Raw genomic sequence first — 10032 nt, 5'->3', positions numbered from 1 at the left:
AATACCAATCTTAAATTTTAAATTTCATTTTATATCTTTAAATTTTTCCATTCTAATTAGCTTATCCTTTTATTTCCAATTTAAGCACAATTCCCTGTGGGATCGATATCATTTTTTAAAACTATACTACTGTGACCCATGCACTTGCGGACATACAATAGTACCAAGTTTTTGGCGCCGTTGCCGGGGAATTGTTTGTTTTTAAGTTGGATTTTAATTGTTTTAAGTTAATTAGAATTTTTATTTTCTTTTATTTTCACTGTTATTCCTTGTGTTTTTCAGGTACTTTTCTTGTTTATGAGACGATCGAAAAGCACAAGTGATACTGAATTGTTGTTCAATCCTGAAATTGAAAAATTCTGTCGAGCCAACAAAAAGGAATACAAGAGAAGAAAGGAAGCAGAGAAAGAAGAACAACAAAGATTTGAACAAGAGGAGACAATAGAGAATATGGAGAATCAAAATAGAGCTATTGGTGGAGACAATGGAGGAAATGAGCAAAATAGGCAAAATGAAGTGGTTAATCAAAATGATCCTCAGAGAAGATCCATGTTAGATTATGCTTTTCCTAGATGTGCTGATGTGAGAGATAACAGACCTATCATTGGAGCTAATCAATTTGAGTTAAAGACTGGTCTTATTCAAATGGTTCAGAATTCACAATTTGGAGGCAGTCCACTTGAAAATCCTCATTCTCATTTGAAGAAATTTTTGATGATATGTGGTACACAAAGGCAACCTGGAGTTTCTGATGAAGTGATTCGGCTCACCTTATTTCCATTCTCTCTTCGGGATTCAGCATTGGAGTGGTATGACTCACTTCCACAAGCTATTATAGCTACTTGGGAGCAGCTATCTCAAGCTTTTCTATCTCAATTTTTCCCACCTGGGAAGACTACACATTTGAGGAATTTGATGGTAGCTTTTAAGCCAAGGGATGATGAAACTTTATATGAATCTTGGATGAGATTTAAGGAGCTTGAAAGGCAATGTCCTCATCATGAAATACCTAAATGGATGATTGTTCAGAATTTCTACACCAGAGTTACTCCAGCCATAAGAAACACAATTGATTCACAAGCAGGAGGAGATTTCATGAGAATGACAAGTGAAAAATGCTATGATCTATTATAGAAGATTGCTCATAACACCCATTTGTGGGGAAATCCTAGAGCACTTGAGCCAAAGAAGGCTGGGATTTATGAACTTGACTCAGTTAACTACATGAATGCAAGATTTGATCAGTTGACTCAGCTTCTTAGTGATTTTTTGCACAAAGGCAACAACCTCAACTCCTACAACTATGCAACAAGTTGCCTACACAGATGGAACTCAAAGTTGTGGAGTTGATTACTCTTCTTATGGTGATGATTATTTGCAAGAACAAGCTGCTTATGCAGGAGGTTATCAACAAAAACCTATGGGAAATGCTTACTCTAATGTGAACAACTCAACATGGAGACCACAAGCAACTTTTGCTCAACAAAGTCAAAGCTCAAATTATGCTCATAACCAGCAGTATATGCAGCAGAATAGGCCTCAATTTCAGCCTCAATTTCAGCCCCCAAGGCAACCACAACCGGGATATCAAGCAAGAGCACAACAATCCCTTCCACCTTATGAACCGAAGCCAACCTTGGAAAGCATGATGGAGAAATTTTTTGCTGAACAAAGCAAGATGAATAGCAAATTGGAGGAAGAAATGCAACACATGAGACAAACCATGGATCAATTATAAGTCCACAACCGCATGTTGGAGACTCAATTGGCGCAACAAGCAAGCTCATCGGGAAGCAAATCCTATGGGAAACTACCTAGCCAACCACAAAACCCTCATGAACAATGTAAGGTTGTGACCTTGAGAAGTGGTAAGAAAGTTGGTCAAGAGAGTGAAAATAAGAGAGAAGAAAAAGAGAGCACAAAAGAAGAAAATTCAGTTAAGAGAAAGAAAAATGAAAAAGAAGAAGAAAGCAAAAGTGAGCAAGAAGAGGGAGAGAAACCATACATCCCACCTGAACCTTACAAGCCCACCCTTCCCTACCCTCAAAGATTCATCAAGCATAAGCTAGACAAACAATTTGGCAAGTTCCTTGAAGTGCTAAAGAAGTTGTATATCAATGTGCCATTCACTGAGGCACTATCCCAAATGCCAAGTTATGCTAAGTTTTTGAAGGAGATTCTTTCCAACAAGAGAAGGCTAGAAGATTATGATACCATCAACTTGGGAGAGCAATGTAGTGCTATAATTCAGAAGAAGTTACCTTCCAAACTCAAAGATCCGGGTGTGTTTTCCATTCCTTGTCATATTGGTGATAATTGTGTGGCAAATGCCTTATGTGACCTTGGAGCTAGTGTCAGCCTAATGCCACTTTCAATATATGAGAAGTTGAATATGGGAGAGTTGAAGCCCACAAACATGTATCTTTCATTGGCTGACCGTTCAATTAAGTATCCGAAAGGCATTCTTGAAAATGTGCCTATCAAGGTTGGGAAATTCTACATTCCGGTGGACTTTGTCATTTTGGATATGGAAGAAGACACAAAAGTTCCTATCTTATTGGGAAGACCCTTTTTGGCAACGGCTGGTGCATTAATTGATGTAAAGGGTGAGAAATTGACACTTAAAGTGGGAGATGATCAAATGATATTCAACATCAATCCAGCCATGAAAAAGAAACATGAAGAAGTTGAGTCTTGTTTGCGGGTAGACATTATTGATGAGATTGTTTATGAGCATTTCAGAAAAAGCTATCCACAAGACCCACTTGAAAATTGCTTAGTCCATGGTGGGAGCATTGATGATGACAATCATAACATAGCTACTTTTGCACAACACTTGGAAAGCTCTCCACCACATCCTGAAGCCACAATTTTTCAGCTTGAAGAAGTGCAAACTTTGGAGATCAAACCACCATCATTAAAGGTAGAGGATGCCCCAAAGGTAGATCTTAAACCTCTTCCTTCCAACCTCAGGTATGCTTTTCTTGGACCAAATGGAACATATCCTGTTATAATTAATGCATCTTTGACTGATATTGAGAATGAAAATTGTTGAGAGTTTTGAGAGAATATAGAAGAGTTTTGGGTTATGCAATTGATGATATAAAGGGAATTAGTCCAACAGTTTGTATGCATAGGATTTTCCTTGAGCCAAATAGTAAACCTTCCATTGAACACCAAAGAAGATTGAATCCTACAATGGAGGATGTTGTGAAAAAGGAAATCCTAAAATTACTAGCTGCTGGAATTATTTACCCTATTTCTGACAGTGAATGGGTTAGTCCTGTGCATGTTGTACCAAAAAAAGGTGGTGTGACAGTTGTTAAAAATGAGAATAATGAGTTGATACCCACTAGAACTGTTACAGGTTGGAGAATGTGCATAGACTATAGGAAGTTGAACAATACTACAAGAAAAGACCATTTTCCCCTTCCTTTTATGGATCAAATGTTAGAGAGATTAGCCAAGCATTCTTTCTTTTGTTACTTAGATGGATATTCTGGTTTCTTTCAAATTCCAATACATCCTGATGACCAAGAAAAAACTACCTTTACCTGTCCCTATGGCACCTTTGCCTATCGAAGGATGCCATTCGAATTGTGTAATGCGCCTGGCACATTTCAAAGGTGCATGATGGCCATTTTTTCTGATTTTATTGAAGAGATTATGAAGGTCTTCATGGATGACTTTTCAGTATATGGCACTAATTTTGATTCATGCTTGACTAATTTGTCTAAAATCTTGCAGAGATGTGCTGATAATGATCTAGTGTTGAATTGGGAGAAATGCCACTTTATGGTCCAAGAGGGGATCGTTTTAGGGCATTTAATCTCAAAAAGGGGAATTGAAGTGGATAGAGCCAAAATAGAAATTATTGAAAAAATGCCCCCTCCAACCACTGTCAAAGGAATTGCGAAGTTTTCTTGGACATGCCGGGTTTTACCGGTGATTTATTCAGGATTTTTCTAAACTTGCTAAACCCTTAACAAATCTTTTGAATCATGATGTTAAATTTGATTTTAATCAGGATTGTATGGTTGCTTTTTGCATGTTGAAGACGGCCTTAAGAACAGCTCCTATCATGCAACCCCTGGATTGGACTTTGCCATTCGAAATTATGTGTGATGCAAGTGAGTTTGCTGTTGGAGCTGTCCTTGGCCAGCGAAAAGATAGGAAACCTTATGCCATTTACTATGTAAGCCGAACCCTTGATGAATCTCAAGTCAATTATGCTACAACTGAAAAGGAGTTCCTTGCGGTAGTATTTACACTCAATAAATTTCGTTCTTATTTGGTCAACTCAAAGGTAATAGTTTTCACTGATCATGCAGCAATAAGGTATTTAATGAGCAAGAAAGAAGCTAAATCTAGGTTGATTAGATGGATTTTGTTACTTCAAGAATTTGATTTGGAAATAAGAGATGAAAAAGGTGTTGAGAATGTGGTGGCTGATCACCTTTCTAGGATAAAAACTGAAAATAAAGATGATGAAATTGTGCCAATTGATGAGTTTTTCATGAATGAGCAGTTGTATGTGTTGAATTCTGCACTTCCATGGTTTGCTGACATTGTGAATTTCTTGTCTTGTGGTGTCTTTCCACCTGATTTATCTTGGCAGCAAAAGAAAAGATTCTTGCATGATGTTAAATTTTATTCTTGGGAAGAACCTTTTTTGTTTAGGAGATGTAATGATGGAATAATTAGGAGATGTATACCAGAGGAAGAAATAAATGATGTTATTTACCATTGTCATTCCTCTGAATATGGTGGTCATTTTAGTGTCTCAAAAACTGTTGAAAAAGTTTTGACATCTAGTTTCTATTGGCCTAAAATGTTTAAACATGTGAGAGACTTTGTAAGCAAGTGTGATAGGTGCCAAAGGGTAGGCAACATTTCCAAGAGAGATGAGATGCCCCAACAGTCCATATTAGAAGTTGAATTGTTTGATGTGTGGGGAATTGATTTCATGGGGCCATTTCCATCTTCTTATGGGAATAAATATATCTTGGTAGGGGTGGACTATGTATCTAAATGGGTAGAAGCTATTGCTACACCTACCAATGATGCAAAAGTTGTGGTAAAATTTCTGAAAAAATTTGTTTTAACCAGATTTGGTGCCCCACGTGCCATAATCAGTGATGGTGGTAGCCATTTTTGCAACCACCAATTTGAAAAATTGATGAGAAGATATGGGGTAAAGCATAGGATTGCCACACCATATCACCCTCAAACAAATGGCCAAGTAGAAATCACAAATAGAGAAATCAAGCAAATCTTGGAGAAAACTGTCAACAAATCCAGAAAAGATTGGTCCCTTAAATTAGATGACACTCTTTGGGCATATAGAACAGCATTTAAAACCCCCATAGGAACTACACCTTATAGGTTAGTTTTTGGGAAATCATGCCATTTGCCCGTAGAGTTAGAACATAAAGCTTATTGGGCCATAAGAGCAATCAATTTTGATTTACAAGCTGCTAGACATAAAAGACTTTTGCAACTTGATGAGTTAGAAGAATTGAGACTTGATGCTTATGAAAATGCTAGGATCTATAAAGAAAGAACAAAAAAATGGCATGATAGGCATATCAAGAAAAAGGACTTTAAAGAAGGAGATTCAGTTCTCTTATTCAATTCAAGGTTGAAATTTTTTCCAGGAAAACTAAAATCAAGGTGGTCCGGTCCATTCAAAATTATAAAAGTTTTCCCTCATGGTGCTGTGGAAATTTTTGGTGAAAAATCAGGTAATTTCAAGGTAAATGGACAAAGGTTGAGGCACTATTCAGTTGGTGAGCCAATTGAGAAGATAGCAACTTGCTATCTCTCTCATTCTCCATAAAATTTAGAGTACGGTCAAGCTAAAGACCTAAACTTAGCATTTTTGTGCATAACTCATAATTTTTCATTGATTCTTTATTTCTTTCATATATTTGTTTTAAGTTTTTCTATACTCCTTATTCAGAGTTTAACATTGTTCTACTTTCCTTGTGTAGATGGGATGCAATGCATTGCAAGCAAATGAGCATATAAAAATTTTTTTGTTTTAGTCTAGCTTTAAATTTTTGGCTTTAAATTTTAGTTTCAAATTTGTTCACTTACTATTTTCATCTTTCTATTGTTGAGTATTTGCTGGTGCATATTGCTGGATTCATTGCCCTTTTTGTTAATTTTAAGAGAAAATTTTTCCAAACCTTGACATCTTGGTTTAAAAGGAAAATTATTTGAATGTGGATGTGTGAATTGGTGCTTTGAAAAATTATTTTTTATGAGTATTTGATGAACATGACAAATTGAACAATTAGAATTCATGTTATGAAGGTTTAGTCATTTGAAATCTAATTTGTTTCAATTTTTTAGGTGCTATGAAATTTGGTCAAATTTGGGCAGCAGATTACACAACCTGCGACATAACCGGTTTTGCTTGTGTCACCGCTTATGTTCGCTGGGAACATTTTTGGGCAGATTGTTGCACAACCTGCGACATAACCGAGTTTGCTTGTGTCACCGCTTATGTTCGCTGGGCACATTTTTGGACAAATTGTTACACAACTTCCGACATAACCGGTATCCTTATGATCTAACTTGTGTCGCCTGTTTGTTTTACAGGATAAAAACTTCCTTCACCAGAATGGGCCAGCAGCTACCCCAAGCACAAACCCAAAAGCCCACTAACCCATATAAAAAAAAATAAATAAATAAATAAAAATATATATATAATAATAATAAACCAAATCCCAAACCTAAAGCCCATAAGCCACACCCAAGCCCAAAACCCAAACCTAAAGCCCCTAACCCGATAACCCACTAACTTCTTCTCCCCTCTCGGCTTCGCCCCCGACACGACCCTCCCCTTCCGCCGTAACCTTCACCTTTACCGTCACCTCCACCACCCACCATTCCTCTTCAACTTCTTCCCATTATTCTTTTTTTTTTCGATCACGCCCCTCCATTTCGCCATGCCCGACTCCCCACTCTCTTTCGAAAACTCACCTCCCCACTCCTCACAGCCGCCGCAGCCCCAAACTTCTCCACCCATGAATGCCGACCCATCGCCGGCCCATTCTGGTGACGCCCCGATCGCCACATACAAGAAGAGAAAGGCAAAATGCATTAAGCCACACAAATCAATGGGCGGCGTCAAGAGGAAGCTACCCGAACCAGCCACACAACAACCCCTAATCCCTCCTCCAATGCCTGCTGCACCTGCTGTTCGACGTGGCATCCCAAAGTCGACGGTCAAGCGCCCCGGTACATCTAAAGGTAACTTTGCAATTCCCTCCTCTTTGCCTACTGCTACACACTGGGTATTACCTACTGCCGACATGAAAAGAAATAAGGCAAGAGTCGTAGCTCGAAAAATGGTTCAAACTCGGTATTTGGATGTGTCTACACTTAAATCCTTGAAGATATATGATGAAATGCAGACTCTGTTAGATGCTTTAGGTTGGGTGCGATTTGCACATAAACAGGAACTGGTTTACCCCATTTTAGTGCAGGAATTTATGGCCTCCCTGTCCACTAATGAGCATAAAATTGCCTTGGATAATGACTTGACAATCAATTTTAGATGCCTTGGTCAAGATAGGGTGCTGTCTATGGATAATTTTCACCATATATTTGGCTTTCCACCTGATGGTCTGTTCAAAATACCTACTAGCCAAAGGGACTATAATGGGTATGAATTTTGGCAGCAAATTGCACCTTCAGCAGGTACCTTCAAACCGGGGCACAGTAAGGCCTCCAAGATTGAGAATCATGCCTTGAGATTGCTTCAGAGATTAATTGCAAATACAATTTTAGGAAGAGGAACTAGTGTTGGCACAATGTCACAGTATGATTTATTCTTTTTGTGGTGTGCAAAAACTGGCAAAAAAGCTTCCCCTGGTTATTATTTTTGCCGTCATGTGATCCGCCAGACTACTAGGGGTACTGGTAACATTGTGTTTGGAGGTTTGGTCACACCCATTGCACATTATTTTGGCTTTAATCCTCAAGTTCACAAGTGTGCTGCTGTTCCAACTGGTTTGCTATTTTTGGATGGACCTCATTTGGCCAACCAAAAATTTTGTATCAAAAATGAGGCTACCAAGCTGTATGAGATTCCTGCACTAACAGAACCACCACCTGGTTCTCCCACTGCAATTAGCTCCTCCTCAGCATCTGAGCGACCATTTGAGCAGCCTTTTACACAACCTTCACGCCAGGCTCCACCAGCTGCCCAACCTGCTTCATCAACAGCTTCTGGACCATCCATAGCAACTCTTCTGACATTCATGGAGAATCTCAATGATGAAATCTATTCTTTTCGGCAAATGACGGATGTCTCTTTTCAGACATTACGAGATTTAGCTGACATATATTTGGATAGAAGTGCTGAAATGCAAGACGAGTTGAAAGTCATGCGAGCTAAGCTGGAGAAGATCGAAACAAACCAGGCACTGATTTTGAGCATCATCTCTCCACAGCAACCACCAAAAGCACCACCACCTCCACAAGATGGCAAGGGCAAAGGAGTTCTCATACCTGACTGACCAGCTTTTATTCTCCATTTACATTTCATGTCTTTAATTTCGTTGCTTAATTAATTAGTATTTTGAACTTATTTAGTTAATATTTTGCTTGTGTTGTTTTTCTTTTACTTGAACCATTTACTTATTCAGTTTTTTTTTAGTTTCTCATCAAATACATTTTTCTTTTATCTTTAGTACATTGCTCACTTGCTTTGATTTACTACTTTGGATTTACACTTGATGGCTACATTTTTGAGCTTAACTTCCCTATTCCAAATTTTTGACTTTAATTAATGGATTCCATTGCACTGTTTCTTTTGCAATGAGTGCAGCAGCTGTCCAAATTTTATCTAATTAAATTGGCTGCACTTCAATGAGGTAACAATCTCATCTCAACTTGTGTCACTTTCAACACAAGTTGTGCTATCGCTTATGCAACAGGGTAATAATTCTTTATGCACATATAGCCAAATTATCCCATTCCTTGCACTATTTTAACATTGAGGACAATGTTCATTCTGAGTATGGGGGAGAGGGTAAATTTTTTGCAAAAATTATTTTTCCTTTTTCACTTGCATATAGCGACATACTTATTACTTCATACTTGTACATATTCACATATATACACTGCATATAGCTTCATATATACTTAGTACTTAGTTACATATAGGTTGACTATACATTTACACTCATGCATTTCATTCATTCACTTAAAATTTTTGAATTTTTAAACCAGTCTTTGAACTCCATAAGCCACTTATTCAAGCAATCCAACTTGCCTTTAGATGGTTAGTGGAATGAAAGTTCCAGCTGGGTACAAAGTCTTAAGCATTATTCTTTCTCTTACTTAATAGCTGAAAATTAATACATTCATCTAGGTATGCAGATTCTGATTAGTTATTTTGAGTTTTGAGTGTCTGAATAAGCCTTTAAGGAAGAAAATGGTCATTGTCGTCTCACCATTCCTAGAACAAGCATCTTAGATCTTTCAAAGCGAAATTTTTAACTTGCATTTGATAAGAATATGATTTAGGCATTTCTTCATATTTTAAACCTCACATTTAGCCTTAAACTACCTTAATTTCATTTCAACCCTTGCAAACCCCCTTGAACCTTAATTCCCTAATTTCTTTGGAACCCAAATCATTTACCTAGCCATTAAACCTAAACACTACCATCTATTTATGAGAATAATATTTTAGCAATTAAGTGCATAATATATATATATATATATATATATATATATATATATATATATATATATATATATATATATATATATATATATAATAAAAAAAATAAAAAAAATAAAAAAAAACATGGAGGATTGAAACATCTTGAAAAGTGCTAGAGTAATTGTGAAAAGTTGATAAAAAGAGGTCACCAAAATATCCCAAAGGTAATTTTGGGTGTGACATGAAATAGGGATGCATACAAAATAAAATAAAAAAATATATATATATATTATAAAAGTAGTCCCTCTATTGTGATAGCACTTGAGATTCATTGTGAATTTCTTTCC

General features: G+C 37.1%; 1 non-coding gene across 1 annotated transcript; it reads right to left on the bottom strand.

The window, feature by feature from the left end:
- Positions 1-900: 900 nt before the first annotated feature.
- LOC131169990 (small nucleolar RNA R71) lies at positions 901-1007 on the bottom strand. The gene has a single exon (XR_009140934.1). It is a non-coding gene; the product is annotated as a small nucleolar RNA R71 (small nucleolar RNA).
- Positions 1008-10032: the final 9025 nt, after the last annotated feature.

The sequence above is a fragment of the Hevea brasiliensis genome, chromosome 10 (assembly GCF_030052815.1).
Source record: "Hevea brasiliensis isolate MT/VB/25A 57/8 chromosome 10, ASM3005281v1, whole genome shotgun sequence".
Classification (NCBI taxonomy): Eukaryota; Viridiplantae; Streptophyta; class Magnoliopsida; order Malpighiales; family Euphorbiaceae; genus Hevea; species Hevea brasiliensis.
The sequence above is the reverse complement of the archived record's forward strand: the minus strand, read 5'-3'. Positions and strand labels throughout refer to the sequence as shown.